Source organism: Trachemys scripta, chromosome 2 (genome assembly GCF_013100865.1).
Source record: "Trachemys scripta elegans isolate TJP31775 chromosome 2, CAS_Tse_1.0, whole genome shotgun sequence".
In the NCBI taxonomy this organism is placed as follows: Eukaryota; Metazoa; Chordata; order Testudines; family Emydidae; genus Trachemys; species Trachemys scripta.
The window spans coordinates 105,226,960-105,244,651 of record NC_048299.1 but is presented as its reverse complement, the minus strand read 5'-3'; the positions used below and the strand labels follow the sequence as shown (position 1 = coordinate 105,244,651).

The 17,692-nt window shown below is 43.9% G+C and overlaps 1 protein-coding gene and 1 long non-coding RNA gene across 12 annotated transcripts in view; one reads left to right on the top strand and one right to left on the bottom strand.

Annotated features, from left to right (window-relative positions):
* Positions 1-17,692, bottom strand: part of FHOD3 (formin homology 2 domain containing 3) — a 644,613-nt gene that overhangs the window by 283,839 nt on the left and 343,082 nt on the right. The window lies entirely within an intron of this gene.
* LOC117872663 lies at positions 1,128-12,695 on the top strand. Of its 2 annotated transcripts, XR_004644556.1 has the most exons (3): positions 1,128-1,230; positions 12,100-12,269; positions 12,545-12,695. It is a non-coding gene; the product is annotated as an uncharacterized LOC117872663 (long non-coding RNA). The 2 variants fall into 2 exon arrangements; XR_004644557.1 differs by lacking the exons at positions 12,100-12,269; positions 12,545-12,695 and adding an exon at positions 4,345-4,733.

The following is a 17,692-nucleotide window of genomic DNA, read 5'->3' as shown; positions in this document are numbered from 1 at the left end:
CCCGCCCCCTATCCGACACTCCCTGCTTCTCACCCCTGACGTCCCCCCCCCCGGACCCCTGCCCCATCCAACCACCCCTTCTCCCGGACCCCTAACTGCCCCCCACCGCCCCATCCAACACCCTCTCTCCTTCCTTACTGCCCCCGGGACTCCTGCCCCATCCAACCACCCCTTCTCCCTGTCCCCTGACCGCCCCCCAGAACCCCCACCCCTGACTGCCCTCAGCCACCCCTGACTGCCCTCAGCCACCCCATCCAACCCCTCCTCTCATTCCTGACTGCCTCCCCGGGACTCCTGCCCCATCCACACCCCCTGCTCCCTGACCACCCCCAGAACCCTCACCCCTGACTGCCTTCAGTCACCCCATCCAACCCCTCCTCTCCTGACTGCCCCCCCGCCCCCCGGGACCTCTGCCCCATCCAACCACCCCTTCTCCCTGACCGCCCCCGGAACACCTGCCCCATTCAACCCCCCCTGTTCCCTGCCCTCTGAGTGCCCCGATCCCTATCCACACCCCCGGTCCCTGACCACCTCCAAAGTTCCTTGTCCTCCATCCAACCCCCCTCTCCTGCTCCCTGCCCCCTTACCGCGTTGCCTGGAGCAAGCACCAGTTGCCTGGAGCCAGCCACGCCCCATGCAGCACAGAGCACCGGGTCAGGCCGGGCTCTGCAGCTGCGCTGCCCCAGGAGCTTGCAGCCCCGCCACCCAGAGAGGGCGCAGTGAGCTGAGGCTGCGGGGGAGGGGGAACAATAGGGGAGGGGTCAGGGGTAGCCTCTCGGGCCAGTAGCTCAGGGGCCGGGGAGAACGGTCCCGCAGGCCGGATGTGGTCCGCAGGCCGTAGTTTGCCCACCTCTGTCAAATTGCCATAAGAAAAGGAAAAGAAGAAAAAAAACTTGAGGTAGGTTTTTTTCCCCAAGGATAAAAAGGGTACAACTATAAAATGTCTGAAGTTCATAATCACAAATTGTGCCAGCAAAGTGCAGTATACTGGAAACAGTTCACTATTTGCATGAACCTGTGTGGAAAAATTAACCAGCCTACTTGCTCTTTTCTTTTTTAAATAATAATTCTTATCTCTTATACAGGGCTTTTCATTCATATACCTTAAACTACTTTACACAGAAAATAAATATTTTTATGTCCATGTTACAGATGGTGAAACTGAGATACAGGGAGAGAAGCTGCCTTGCACATGGTCATGCAGCGGGCCAATGACAGAACAGAACCCAGGTAACTTGTATCCCAATCCATTGCCTTATCCACTGAATCACACTCCCTCTCTCTCTGATGTTTTAGCTGTTCTGAATCATACAGATGTTGTCTGCTGCAGATAGGACCAAGGGGACTTGAGAAAAATAAGCTGGTAAGAATATTTATTTATTGGGTGCCTTCACTGAATCTTTCTAGGAAGAATAAAGGCAGTTAAAATACCTTTTCTTTACTCGCATTTACATGTCACAATTATTGTGCTGTGCAAAAGGATTGCTACACAAAACTTTAAAGGCTGTATATCACTGTTTTGTAAAACTGGAGCTGGCTCTTCAACTCTGATGTATATGGTTTGCTGGAAGTTATGGCAATCCAAAGATGATTTGAGACATCAAGGGTTGAAATTCTCAACACTGAAGAGATGTGAAAACTGCAATTTCATTTTCTCTTTGGAATCAAAAACCTCCCAGTTTCATTTGACTACGAAACAGAGGAGAAGTTTTTTTGGAAAATACAGTATGACACCTTTCTTCGTCAGCAGCAGACAGGATGATTTAGATATAAAGTTCTTTCAAGCAATTAGAGCATATTAAAAGCCTGCAAGCAGCCCCAGTGTGGTTCTTTTTGGGAACACTATAGTTGGAGGGGGTGGGGGGGATATGCAGGCAGAAAACAAGAGCTATGTTTGGAAATACCACAACCCTACATATTCTTCTTAAAGTACATAGTGAGATGCATAATGGCATTTCAAGATGTGCAGTAATGTGTTTGTGGTTCTCACAGGATAGCGCAGTAAGCAGGATGTTTTTGTCTTAATGTTTTTACAGTAACAATATTTAAACAAGCAGGACTGAAATAAGGCTGTCGAGTGACACTGCAGTGATCCACAGAACTCTGGTTTTCATTCACAGATGGATCTCAGTTTTTCCAGAGTTTTTGTGTAAGGAACTGTGTGTTTTAAAGGTGATGATCATGCTTCCATTGAAGTCATTAGCAAACTCCCACTAACTTCAACAGTGGCAGGATCAGTTCTTTAATGATTGAAGACAAAAGTCTAATTACTTCTGAGGATCAACATACATTTCTACACTGAAGTGTTTTTGTTCAATAGACTATGACAACATGACAGGCAAACAACATAGGCAGCTTTCTTTGTTTATAAGCCTTCTAGTACACCTCTACCCTGATATAACGCGGCCCGATATAACATGAATTCAGATATAACGTGGTAAAGCAGCGTCCCGGGGGGGGGGGGGGGGGGAGGGGGGCTGCACACTCCGGCGGATCAAAGCAAGTTCGATATAACATGATTTCACCTATAACGCAGTAAGATTTTTTGGCTCCCGAGGACATCGTTATATCGGGGTAGAGGTGTATATATGTACAGAGCCTGATTCTCCTCTCACAGCAATGTATATCAAAAGAAACTCCCTTTGAAATCAGTAGAGGTGAATGAAAGGAGTAACTATGCCCACTCTATCTTAGCCTTGTGTGTGGTGCTGAGGACTTCACAATCTTCTGTACGAAAGACTCACTCCAGTTTAGCAATTGAGAGTTAAGTTCGCCCATTTTGGCGAATGTGAATACAAGTGAGTTTGTGAAACTGTGCACACGCTCCCAAGGCAGCAAGGGGAATTACAGCTGTGGGGCATTCCCATCTGGAGAGGGTAGTGTTTGGATCATCACCCTGCCTGGGGTTCTTCTGGGAAGAACAGCTTCAGTATTGCCAACTCTTGCGATTTTATTGAAAGTCTCATGGTATTTGGTATTTTACTTAAAGCCCCTTGACCTACAGTGATGTAATTACCTAAGAATATCAGTTTTCATTTAAAAGAAAAAAAGAAGTAAGTTTCTAGTCCTCATGGTTGTAGAGAAAAGCTTGAAAACCATGACCCAAATGTAGCATAAAAATCTCTGTAACTAGAATGCACCGATAAAGAACCCAACATTTATTATTTTTAATATGTCACGTTTTAAGCCTCTCTCATGATTTTGGAACATTTGGGGTTGGCAATGTGGCATCTTGGACATGTAGCCAGACAGCAGCGGCCCAGAAGACACACTGAATCAGTGGTTCCCCAGCTACATTGGTCATATTCTTGCCTCTATGCAGCATTGCTCAGTTTGTGGCTATGCTAGCTGGCTGAGAGCCTCCCAGAGAGCTGAAGTTATGGATGCCTCGCCCCACTGCAAGCGACCTCGGGGCAGACTTTGTGTTGGTGGGAGCTTTGGATTATATCCAGCCCAGCCCAGCCCAGCCCAGCGAATTGTACAGTATGCAGATCTGGAGTTGTAAATCAACACTACAGTCAGTACTGGTAGGCAGTCCCCAAAGCCAACAAATGCTCTCAACTCAAAATACAAGATATTAGGCAGGTAAAGGCAAACAAGCCCACTGTACAAGAGACCATATTCGCTGTCTAGATTTCCTTTCCTTTCTAAAATGTGCACAGGAAACAGCTCTATAAATGGGAGGAGAATCTGAATCAATAACGGTATCTACAGTCATCCTTTGACCAAAAAAATAAGGTAATTTCTATTTTCTATTGCAAGGAAGCAATTCCCATCTACACTTGTATGAAATACACAATAACATGCTTCAACAGCTCCTCATTTACTAATAGGAATAGCCTCCCAGCTTTCTTTTTGTTCTTTATTCACACATACAGTAAGTATACAGACCTGTGTTATTTTATTCCTCCTTCCTTGCCATGGCCTTGGTAAGCTTGGAGAGAAACAAAGGTTTTACATTTCTCATATTGAAGTAAAGACTTATTACTTTTACCCTAGAGTAATTGTGGGTCTTTGAGATATTTTAGTTACCCTGGATCCCTTTGCTAGTGTGCATGTGCCTCCTGTGCACAAGACTGGATTTTTTTTTGAGTAGGAGTGTCCTCAGGGAATGCATGAACCCTGTGCCTCCAGTAATAAGGGCACAAGGGGCAGAATGGCAGCAGCCCTCCCTCAATTCCCTGCCAATTCAAAGCCCGTGTTGCTGAGGACTCTGAAAAGCGGGGATGGAAAGTGGGTCATGGGATCCACACTTATTACAACATCATGAAGAACCACAGTTACTAAAGGGTAGGTAACTGTTCTCTCTTCTTGGAGTACATGTCAGTGTCGATCCCTCTGTAGATGACTGGCAAGCGGCATCCCCTTAGCGTGGTGGGGATGAAGAGTTTCAGCTGCATCAGTCGAATAAGGACTCTGCTCTCTGACCTACCAGCTAAATCCAAGACATCGTGTTTGAGAAATGTCAGTGAGTAATTCCACATTCCTGCCTTACAAATTCCTGTAGCAGGTGGAAGATATTGCTCAAGCTCTGGTGGAGTCAGCCTTGATGTTTGATGGGAGAGTTACACCAGCCAACTAGTAACACAGTGAGATGCATTGTGTTATCCATTTCAATATCCTGTGCAATGAGATAACTTGAGCTTTAAAATGCCTCGCTATGGCTGGAAAAAGATGGGATAACAGTTTAAATGACTTTGTCTTGTCATTGTAATAAAGTAAAATCCTGGATACATGTAGTGTGAATATTTTCTTTTTCCCCAATAACAAGTAGGGGAAAGATCAGGCAGGTTGATTCAGGTGAGGTTCCTGCATGACCTTGTCCCTACAGAATGCTGTATGGGAGTGTGATGGGTTCCCACCGGAGTGCCACCTGGAACTGGGGTACAACTGAGACCCCTGACCCACCAGCCTGGGCTCCCTTTCACACTGTACAGCTGTGACAAGTTACAAAGCCCTCCGGCCTGCACTTTTACCAGCATACGTACAGGTAGGGGAACACCCAGCTGCAGTTACACGCAGGCTCTCTGACTAGCCCCTGCATGAGAAGGCTTCTCCCCGCTCCTCAGGCACACACCCCCTCTGGAATATAAACCCAAAATTATACCATCTTGTGCTGCACAGCATAAGCTCATAAAATTCGCCCCCTCCCACAGTCTGGAGAGGAATACGCAACAGCCGTTTGCCCCTGAGTTATGATTTCCACACACTTCATTCCAACTAACTGATTTAGATAAAGCAAAAACAAGTTTATGAACTACAAAAGATAGATTTTAAGCGATTATAAGTGATAGCAAACAAATCAAAGCAGATTACCGAGCAAATACACCAAAACCCAAACGAAACTTAATATACTAAATAGATTGGATATGAATAAGCAGATTCTCACCCTAATAAATGATACAAGTAGGCTGCAGATTCTTAAGGGGCAAGCTGCACTTGCTTTACAGCTTGGAATCCCCAGGTGTTTCATTCACAGGCCAAAAATCCCTTTAGCCTGGGTCCAGCACTTCCCCCAGTTCAGTCTTTTCCCTCAGGTGTTTCCAGGAGTCTTCTTCTGTGGGGAGCGAACAACCCCAGATGATGTCACTTCCTGCCTTATATAGCTTTTGCATATGGTGGGAACCCTTTGTTCCCAAAGCTTGGTTCCCAGATCGGTCTGTGGAAAAATACTGACATTTCAAGGTGGAATCTAGAGACATGTGGTCTTATCATATGTCCTTGTACAGTCATAGCAGCTATTAATCGGAGGCGGTGTGTAGCATTCTCAGGTGGGACATAAGCTTCTCCTAGGACCTAATGCTTTTTCCTAATGGCCCACTGCACTAAATAGGCCCTTCCCCACCCACTATCAAGACTGAAAGCATCTTGTCTAGTGGGTGTTACCCAGGTGTAACTACACTTGAAATACAGCTACACAGTCAATATTCATATTCATAACTTCAGATACAAAAATGATACATGCATACAAACAGGACAATCATCTTCAGCAAATCATAACTTTTCCAATGATATCTCACATGACTTATCTTGCATAAAACACATTATAATTATGTGATAATCATATCATCATACTATCGCTGTGAAGAATATGGGGTGCAGTGTCACTGGGGGGATCAGCCATAACTGCCGGAAGCTCACTTATTCTTCTGGCCTAAGTGATAGCCACTAGGAAGACAGTCTTCACCATGAGGTGGTGCAAGAACCATTCTGAGAGAGGCTCAAATGGAGGTTCTATGAGCCTCAGGAGGACTAAATTGAGTTTCCAGGCAGAGATTCTCTTTCCTGTGGCTAAATATATAATATCCTTTTGAGAATTTTAATACCACTGGGTGAGAAAAGAATGAACATGACTGCACATAGAAAACTGAAATCACTGTGAGACAGTCCTTCTCCCGGTAGTTTTCCTGCTCTGTATCATGAACCTGCAAGGAGCAGTCTCTGTCTGTGGTAGTCAACCAGCCAACAGCTACATTGTCAGGTACAATGACTTTAGGTCTGGATGGAGTATCTGGCCATGGTTCTGTGACATCAAGTCCAAGTGGTCTGGGAACTGGACTGGGGGCTGAACGGGCATGTGTATTCCAAATGCCAACAGCAAAAAGGCCCATTTCATGGTCACAACTGTGGCCAAGTCCTTGTGGTTATGTCAAAGGGGACTATCGCTGCCTGTAGGACTTTTCTGGCATTTGGTCTTCTTTAATTCTGTCTCTTAATTCCACTAATTAATTAATTAATAAAGGGAGTTACCCTTTCCCGTATTGGGAAATTATATCTGGTAATCAACACTGGCAGTTTCCACATGGAGTTGCAGTGAGGCAGAAGAATAAACTTTGCACTCAAAAAGGTTCAACTTTTGGGGTCTTTGTCCTGGGGTGTGCCTTTCATCAATTTTGACTTTTCCTGCACTGCTGCAATAACTAATAACCATGGGTCGAATGGAAGAGTGTAAAAGTGCTCCAGGCTTTTCAGAAATACCTGATAATGTTTCTACACACTTTTAAATATGGGCTGATTGGTATCTGGGATTTGCCAGTGCCTCTTGGCTGGTTCAAATAAGTCATCATTGATGAGGAGACTGATCATGACTGGGACTCATGCAGTGAATGTCAAAGAGTTTATGAGATTTCTCTTGTCTGACCATGGTTTCAATATCTAGGATATCTCTGCAATGCAAGCTAGCAAATCTTGAAAAGCTTTAAAATAGTCAATCGCCAGAGCAGGTGCTGGTGCAACTGTTTTTTCTCAGGCAAGGATGACAATTCTTTTGGCAGAAAACTGCTGTTCTTCTGGTATCCCCAGCTCTTGGGTGCTGACGTTGGGTTCAGGTGTTGGAGGCCTGAGTAGTGATGTCATGGGAAGCCTGATTTCCTCCTCTTCCTGGACACACAGGAGCAGAATCTGCTTCAAGAAACCTGAAGTGATAACCACCAGGGGGGCCAGTATTGCCAAGGCAGCATGTTTTATGAGTACTGACACAGTTGTGGCTGGTCATCCCAATGCCACTCATGCTGCCTTTGTGGTGGCACAAGAGGGATCTCTAGTAAAAGCTCTACAGTTGCTCTTCCAAGGTAGAGGAGAGGCATCCTTGCTCAACACTGAAGGCATAATCCAATAATGGTGGATAAGAGTAAGATTCTCTGAATGGTAGTACATTGGAGTGTGGTTCCAGTGCTGGGTGCTGTCCTGGTATCAATGACATTCCCCAAGGGGATCAGTTCCACAAGGGCATGACTTGTTCCCATAATCAGCCCCACAGTCAATGTTAGTGTCTTCGTTGGTCAATGTCAGTTTACCATGCACCGCTCCTGTCTTAGCAGAGGATTTATACACCCTGTCCTTGTGAGACTGATGCATCTTTTCCTTATGGGACAGTGTTGCCTGATGCTGGGAGCCATGTTTGGGGTCTGCTTGGTTTTGAATTTCAGTCTGAATTTGGGGCGCTGGTGGCTGCCCCCATGATGCCATTGTAAGTGCTGTGTCAACTAGACAGCACTGGAGGTGTTGGTGGCAATACTGGGGAAGTTGTCATTGGTGTTAGCATAGTGGTAACCAGTGCCAAGGTAGTGTCAACGAATCCAGTGCAGATTTTGATGATATTGTATTTCCTGCTTTCCTTTCATTGCTGGACCCCTGGGCAGAGCTATCCCATCCATAGGGCAGACTGGGGCAACTGCCCCGGGCCCCGCACTTTGGGGGCCCCCGTGTTTCAGGAGGATGCAGGGGGGCCAGTGTGGCCCTGGGGACTAGCGGGGGGCCTGGTGCTGGCAGCAGGGGTCATGCCTATGCCCCACACTCACCAGCCCAGGCGTTTATTTCTTTTTCTTGCCTGCAGCCCCCTGGGCTCAGGCTCGGTCTCTGCAGCAGCAGCAGTGAGCAACCCGGCCCCAGCCCGCTCAGCTCTGTTCTGCCGGCTCCCAGCATGGCCTGCTGCCTCAGGGTCCTAGCGCTCCCCAACCACTAGTGCCAGGGCAGTGCCTGACCCAGGCTGACTCTGACCCTTCCCATTTCTGGCGGGACCCTCCACCAGCACAGGGGGCCTCTTTGCCCCAACACAGATGAGTGCCAGCCAGTAGTCTCCATCGTCCCTCACCTGTCACCCAGCACTGGTGTCCCCCCAGTGCCCGACACCTCCCCCTTCCACTGCCCTTTCTCCCATCACTGCCCTTTCTCCCCATCCCCCAGTACTGGGTGGGGTCCTTCAATGCCACCTCCAGGCCAAGGCCAGCCTTTATCACCTCCTTGCCTCAGGGTCCTCCTTGCCTTTCAGCTCTCCAACCTTGGGGTCCCCCTCCCTGCCGTACCACCTGGGGTCCCACAACTCTGCTCTCTCCACCACCCACCAGGACTGTGGTCCCTCAATCCATCTGCTTTTCCACCTCCCCTCCCCTTCCCAGCCCCCAGAGAAAACAGATCTTAGAGCCCCTCCTCCATGCTGGGGTATCCTGGGGTTCCCCAGCACCAGGGCACATATAGGTCCGCCAAGAGCCACCCAGTTCCCGAGGCATGGGCTCTCAGTGTTGCGAATGTGTAATTACATTTAAAAAAATCCACTGAGGGTAACGAGACCATATGCACCTGGGAAGTGAATTTCCTGCAAGGTAGTCCAGCAAGGTAGATTTCAGAATGTAAGCGGTGCGACAATGATCGTGATTGGTGAGGTTTTTTTAAATTATATAACTTCATTATAATTAAACAGCTGGGCGCTATCAATATTTAATCTGCGGCCAGCAGCTGTCCTTGAAGGTCACTGCAACAAGATTTCACCTGTATAAAACAGGCTGATTTGCCCCGGGCCCCGCATTGCCTTTGGGACGGCCCTGCCCCTGGGTATGGTGTCTGCTCATGGAAGAACTCACTGACGATGACCCTTTCGGTTGTTCTTTGTTAGTGGTCATCTCTTCTGGGTCTGAAGTGATGCCCATCAATTGCTTGAGTAGGTGTAGCTTCAGTCATGTGTTCGTAGACTTGCAAATCCTCAAGGAGAAGGTTTTTCACACCGAACATCTTTCAGGAATGTGGCTCTTCCCAAGACAGAACAGACAATGATTATGCCAGGGAGGGGAGAGAGGGTATAAACTCTGAAGATGTGGAGTCCGCCATGAGAGTCGTGGTTAGCATAAAGCGTCTCACCCCACCTCACTGTAGAGGAGGCGTACCTACAAGGGGGGGCCTCATCGGTAACTTTTCTTCTTCGTGTATGTGTGTGAAAATAAAGATTTCTTCACAAAGTGGCTTGAAAAGAAAGGTATTAAAGTCTCTAAGAAGTGTAGCACTCAGACTTTGATCTCAGTGCCACGGCAAGTAAAAGGAAACTCAGGGAGGGTTGAAGCCGCTCTATCCTTCATGTCCTCATGCGGGAGCATGAGACATCACGGGGCACATGCACAGCTACTGAAAAAACCCATCTCATGTGCATCAGCATAATGTGCACCTACAACGGGATTCACATGGACACCTATTCAAAGAAGTTTCTTTCCAAATAAAATTATTCTGGTCTGCATAAGCATATCCGTCCTGCTGTGCTAATAATCGGTATGCAGTCTGGTAATAAATAAATTATCATCTGGTAATCTCTAGCTAGACGGATTGTTCCAGCACTAACAGTGGAGCAGTGATCTCCATTAGTCATGGTTTGCTATATGTAATCCATAACACAAAGAGCCTCTTTTAAATTCCACTTAAACAATTAACTAGACACACACACTCCCAAGAGCTATTAATACTGTAATCAATGCAAGATTTTTAAATATACACATACTGAATGGCAACCTTTTAATACAATATACCAGATCATGGTATTGTACTGCTAATTCATTTTGAAGATTTTAGGAGTTGGCTCTTTACATTACAAGCCCAAAAAATAACTTCTTTAACTGGAATTGACTTAAGAGTCACCCCATTAACTCACATCATTCCAGCTAGTAAATGGAACAGAGCCATCATCAACAGAGTATTTAAATCAAGTATTCACTCTTTTGCTTCTGGCTAATAAAGCATCACTTCTGTCCACATTTTCCATCATTAAAAGAAAGAGTAATCAGATCCATGGAAATAAAATGAACCCTTCATTATTATAAAGAATGCAGGTATTATAACCTAAATATGAACAAATCAAGCATGCAGTATGATTGGTAAATGAAGATTACAATGTACTTATGTACTATAGGCTGGACCTGGATGTTCTGCATACGTTTAACCCAAGTGGCAAGCTTGTGTGACCCAATACTGAACTCGAGGGCAAGATGGAAATCATGCGGCAAAGTGTAGTACATAGAGAAACATTCCAAACAATGAGTTTTTTAAATGGTGTTTTATTGTAATCAATCATTTAAAAAATGCTGATTTAAAAAGCCACTCATTTTTGCGTGAAACTTGAACGTAGAAGGGTCTCTGCTATGTTTAACAGGAAGAATTTTTTAAAGATACAAACTATTGAAAAAAATCCCTCCCGAGCACGGCCAGTGGCTATCTGCTAAATTGTAAGCAGCCTAATGAAGCCCAGATCCCTATATCACATCACTAGGGGGCAGGAGATCTGCACATTTTTCTTAGCTGGCTTGACTGCTGTGATTATTTAATCTTTTTGTTTAAAAAACTGGGATAGAAGTAAAGAGTGACTGTAGAAAAACTACATATAGTCTCACAACTTTAGGGTCTCTCCGCCATTTCTTCCGCAATTCACAAGTTTCATATAATTCTAACTAGAGTGTAATTCTACAATCTGCACCAAGTAAGGGGCAGCAGTGTATAGTTGCACCTTCCTAGGAGCAGACAGAGAATCACAGTTCTCTCCCCAGCCTTGCTCAAGGGACAAAGCAATCTGTGCTACTGGTCTATACTTATAGCAGCTTACTTCCCCTTGTACGTTGGCTCAGCTGTGCTGGCCAGTGCATCCAGGAATCTATTCAAGTCCTGCCCTTGCCCATCTACACACAGACAACCTGCAGGGAGGTAGAGAATAGCAGTCACAGGGAGACTGCTCTCCTCCCTGTGCTGTACCACCCAGCATGGGTAAGTCTCTTCAGGAGAGTAAGCAGATACATGACAGCAGGTTACAATCCTCTCCCCTATATTTTAGTCAAAAATGAACATGCACAAAGTGGTTTTCCTTGCATAGATACAATCCATGTAATCATACACAGATGTGCACCTGTCCTGTTAACTGAACCTGTCTGAGCGAAACACATCCCCAGCCTAACAGCAGCACCCACAAAAGAGTGAATTCAGCCCTCCTCTACTTGTTCTCCTCCATAGAGTTTAAATGTCCAAATATCATTGGAATGATTTCAATGCTTACATTATTAATCACTGGCTATTTATTTAAATAAAAAACAGATTATTATATGGAAAATAGTATTCAAATTTAAACACCCTCCAGTCAGGAAATGGAAAATATATTCTCATCCTCTCATTAACCTGAGCTCATTGCAAGTACTGTATATATAGTCTGATATACATTTAATAGCCTAGCTAGTAACCAACATGTTCACATATGCTATGTAGGCCTGCTAATGCGACTAGGAGCACTTTAACGCTTTCATTTCTTAACCTTTTTCTGCATGAATTCATTAATCTCTTTTAACATTTGTATTACAGAAGCAACAAGAAGTCCCAGTAAGGATCGTTGCCCCAGTGTGTGGAACAGTATACAAAGATGAAATAAATGACAAGCTCTTCCTCAAAGACCTTATAATATAATGCTCTGATTCTGCAATTGGATCCATGGGGGCAGACCCTGTGCAAGTACCTACGTCATATATTCAGAGGTAAGATTAAACTTCGAAGAAAGCCAAACAAATTAAAGTGTGGCAATGGACACCTAAGACTCCTCAAGAACTTTAACTCTGAGCTATAGTGATGTCATGCAATGGCTATACAATTATGATTGGTGCATAATGGTACCTGTAGCCTCTGATTAGATTAAACTGATTTTAAAAATACTTTAGACTTTTGTTGCTGTTGTTGTTCATGAACCATGAGGTATAACAAACTTTTTTTCCTCCCTGTAAAATTCTTAATCTCTTCCACTTCCCATGATTAGGGCATCTTCCTCCATGATGGGATATCACAACTATTCCAGCTGTGTGTCAGAGCACCATGTTTGAAAGTGACGGGATGGAGAGAGGTAAATCTGTTGTTTTTCCAACATTGTCCAGTAGTGTATATCTTACAAAACTATTGACTACTGGCATGGTGCATTGTGTGTGTGAGCGCACTCTTTACTCCATGCAAATTCTCTCTCACGAATCAATCTTGCTATACACCAAACTCAAAGATTACAGCAAAAAAGCAAACAAAAAACCCCACAACAACAACAAGGGGAGACATACTCTCTCACACAGTGCCAGCCCCACCCTTGCCGCACACGCCTACTAGTTGGTATCAGCACAGTGTGTTCAAAACTGGTTCCATCCAAAATGGCTTTAAAGACCCCAGGGATGGCTTTTCAGGAACACTTACGCTTTGCTCAGTAGCTAAGGATGTGCATTTTTTATGGTTCAATTCCTCATTTTTCACAGTCTGCATAACCCAAAGTGTCACATTTCATGGGAATTTCACAAAGCATAAAATTACACACAAACTCAAGATTAATTTTCATGTAGGCAGAAAGCAAATCGAAGCCTTCCAGACCCAGTCAGCTTTAAAAACAAGGGAAATCCATAATTTTATGGTGTTATTGCTTAATTCCATGTAGACTATCAGAATCCTAAATCCTCCTCGTCAGTAGTCATAACATGAAAGGGCATTTCATATTGTGCACAGAGGAAGGAACAGCTCAGTTTATTTGTAGACTTGTAAATTACTATATGGAGGTTAAACTTATGAACTCAAATTTGTTTCAATGCCAATTCCCATCCCAGACTGGGAAGACACATTCTCTGTACAATCTGTATTAGGATAAACTGACTCTCTTTGCAGATGTATGATAGATCAGAATCATATCCAGGGATGAGGAAGGGAAGAATCATTTTACAGCCTAAAAGACACTTCAGATTATATTTTTTGTAGGAAACGGTCATGGAATGCGTTAACAAATCAATTTTAATAAAAATGTAATTTAAAAGATGGGAACTGTGGAAAGGAAATGTTTTTTATAAGTATAGAGGGAAAGGAAAGAGGATGCTTTCTGCCTTTAAAATTGTATGTTTTCTAGGTCAAGCTCTTTTGTACAAATAAACAAATTCAGCTAGTCTTAAAGAGACATTCCCAGAGATGCCAGAGGGGCTCAGCTACTGAACCAGGACAGCCCACTGAACATCTCAGTAATCACACAGATGGTATAATATACCCAGTTTTTAGCAAAGCAGAGTATGATACTCAAGCGTTTCTTTCAAAACCAATGGGCTGATGTGACTGGGTGCTCACCCCATGCACATTAGCCAATCTCACAGGCACACAAGACATAATGGTAACAGGACAACTGCAGTTTTAGTACTTTTAAATCAGAACAGAGATGTTCTGAAGCCCTTCTTAGGATGTAGCAGTAGTAGGTATTGAGCTATTACTATATCTGTCTGTCTGTCTCTCCCCAAGACTACTAAGTGATCTTAGAATGATATGGACTAAGATGTCACCCATGGCAGGTGTCCAAGTATGTGAAATATCTTTTCCATAGAAAGATCTTCTATGTTAAATCCAAGAGAAAGTAATTCAGTTGCACCAGAATACTTTTATTAGATTGTATCTTTCATGCTGAAGATTACACTGAGATACTCATTCACTGTCATGATATACAAAAGATCCTGTGTAGGTGGTTTCATATGATGGCTACTTGGCAGCTTTTTATAAAATGAATGAGTGGTACTCTAGTATAGTTTCCAGCAGACAAGCGTCTACATCACTGAAATCACTGACATCCTTGTTAGCAGGCTCAGCAGACAGACCAAAAATGGAATGTACCAAGAGAATGAACTGTCAACTCACTCTTGGTGGTGATCCACTTAGGCCTGGTCTACACTGGAGGGGGGAATCGTCCTAAGATACTCAACTTCAGCTACAAGAATAGCGTAGCTGAAGTCGACGTATCTTAGGTCGACTTACCTCACGTCCTCACGGCGCAGAGTCGACTGCCACTGCTCCCCCGTCGACTCCGCTTCCGCCTCGCACCACGGTGGAGTACAGGAGTCGACGGCAGAGTGATCAGGGATCAATTATTCGTGTCTACGCTAGACATGATAAATCGATCCCCGATAGATTGATCACTACCCGCCAATCCGGTGGGTAGTGTAGATGTACCCTTAGATGGTCAAGCTTTAAGAATATTGCTGAGGGTTTTTTTGAGCAGCTAATAAAGGCCCAGGCCCATGCTGTATTTGTTCTGTGACTAGCAAAGGATTTTATATGCTTTTTTAAAATAAAGAAAGAAAGAAAGAAAGAAAGAAAGAAAGAAAGAAAGAAAGAAAGAAAGAAAGAAAGAAAGAACTACTCTGTATTGAATGCTTAGGAAAAAAATCAGTCAACTTCAGAATTATGCACAGAATAGAATAATGAATGTTGGGGAGGGTCACAGAGTGAGAGCTGCAAGTTTTGATGTCAGGCCCTGGAAAATGAGAGATGAAGGTAAGCTTCTGCCCAATAATGTGCTGAATTCTCCTGGTATACTATTTATTTGGGGTATTCAGCATATCATTCTAAAACAGGGGTCAGCAACCTTTCAGAAGTGGTGTGCTGTGTCTTCATTTATTCACTCTAATTTAAGGTTTTGCATGACAGTAATATATTTTAACGTTTTTAGAAGGTCTCTTCTAAAAGTCTATAATATATAACTAAACTATTGTTGTATGCAAAGTAAATGAGGTTTTTAAAATGTTTAAGAAACTTCATTTAAAATTAAATTAAAATGCAGAGCCCCCCTGACGAGTGGCCAGGACCCGGGCAGCGTAAGTGCCACTAACAATCAGCTCGCGTGCCGCCTTTGGCACGCATGACATAGGTTGCCTACTCCTGGTTCTAAAAGATGCTGGGTAGTTTCCAGTATCCAGGTTTCGTTTACAATGAATGGGGAAATAACAGAATGAAATTCATGCTACGTGATATTTAACTCTACTTTCACTAATAAACTTGAAATGTGACTATCTGCTTTTATGTTGTGACACCAGCTCAGTCACAACTGGCCGCTCAATGAGACATATCAAGCTGTGATCTAGCATTCTTTATGATGTAATTTATTTATTCATCATACTTACACAAAGTATGTGCAGCTAGCGCCATTTGTTTCAATCCACCACTATAATTAGAAAAAGAGCTTCACTGTAAAAAAGCAAACATTGCACACAGCACTTGGCTTGTAGCAGAAATACTCTCAGCTAGTGATAGCTAAAGTTTGGATTCTGCAACAAGAGAATTTTAATCAACTGTTTCCATTGTCTACTAACAAAACTTCAGCCCTCACTTTTTCCTTCCTCTAACCTCACCTCAACACCTTCAGGCATGGCATGTCCAGTGATAGATATTAACCAGATGCTGTTCTACAACAGACCCATGGCCAGGACTGAGTTGTTTCAGGAATCTGATTTCCCAGAATGTACAAGAATAGACATTTGTTCTAAAGCTGGTGCTCAGGTGACATCACATGCCTCGTTTTATAAATAAGGCATAACTGCTGGGGGCATTAGTACAGGTTCTGTTATTAAACTGATTGGCTTCTACTATAGATATCCACAAACCATCAGATGTTTGAGCATCTACATGAAATTCTGACTGATGGAATTGTTTCTGAACTCATTTGGAAGTAGCAGATATTATATAACAAATGGCAAATCAGATTATTGTATTCAAATTCATTACCAATTCTGAAATCTATTTTCTGCTATTACACCTAATCATAATGTGATTGGCCTTACATATTTTGTTCTATTTGTCTTTGATGAGATAGATAATATTATTAAACTATTTTGTTCAAGTTTGCAAAAATAAAGATATTAGGATTGAGTTAATACAGTACACCTCTACCCCGATATAACGCGACCCAATATAATATGAATTCTGATATAACGCAGTAAAGCAGTGCTCTGGGGGGGCGGGCTGCGCACTCTGGCAGATCAAAGCAAGTTCGATATAACACCGTTTCACCTATAACGCGGTAAAAATTTTTGGCTCCCGAGGACAGCGTTATATCGAGGTAGAGGTGTAGTGGGCAGAGTCTGAATCCAAAGCAGGAAAGATTTATCATTTAATAACTTCTCACATTTACAATATGCCTTTTATCTAAAAGTCTCAATGCAGTTTACAAAGGCTAGGCTCATTTTACCTATTACCAAACTGAAGCACAGAGAAGTTCATTGACATCATAGACTCATAGACTTTAAGGTCAGAAGGGACCATTATGATCATCTAGTCTGATCTCCCATATGATGCGGGCCACAAAACCTGACCCACCCACTCCTGGAAGAATTCTCTCCCTTGACTTAGCTGTTGAACTCCTCAAATCATTATTTAAAGACTTCAAGTCGCTCAGAATCCTCCAGCAAGCGACCCCTGCCCCATGCTGCGGAGGAAGGCGAAAAACCTCCAGGGCCTCTGCCAATCTACCCTGGAGGAAAATTCCTTCCCGATCCCAAATATGGCGATCAGCTGAACCCCGAGCATGCGGGCAAGATCCTCTAGCCAGACCTTCTGGAAAAGTTCTCTGTAGTAACTTTTAATATCCCATCATTGACCATTGTTATCGGCCTATTGACTAAAATCACTGTATCCAATCAAACCATCCCCTCCATAAACTTATCAAGCTTGATCTTAAAGCCAGAGAGGTCTTTCGCTCCCACGGTTTCCCTCGGAAGGCTGTTCCAAAACTTCACCCCTCTGATGGTTAGAAACCTTCGTCTAATTTCAAGCCTAAACTTCCCGACGGCCAGTTTATATCCATTCGTTCTAGTGTCCACATTAGTACTGAGCTGAAATAATTCCTCTCCCTCCCTGATATTTATCCCTCTGATATATTTAAAGAGAGCAATCATATCCCCCCTCAGCCTTCTTTTGGTTAAGGTAAACAAACCGAGCTCCTCGAGTCTCCTTTCATACGACAGATTTTCCATTCCTCGGATCATCCTAGTGGCCCTTCTCTGTACCTGTTCCAGTTTGATTTCATCCTTTTTAAACATGGGAGACCAGAACTGCACACAGTACTCCAAATGAGGTCTCACCAGTGCCTTGTATAACGGAACCAGCACCTCCCTATCCCTACTAGAAA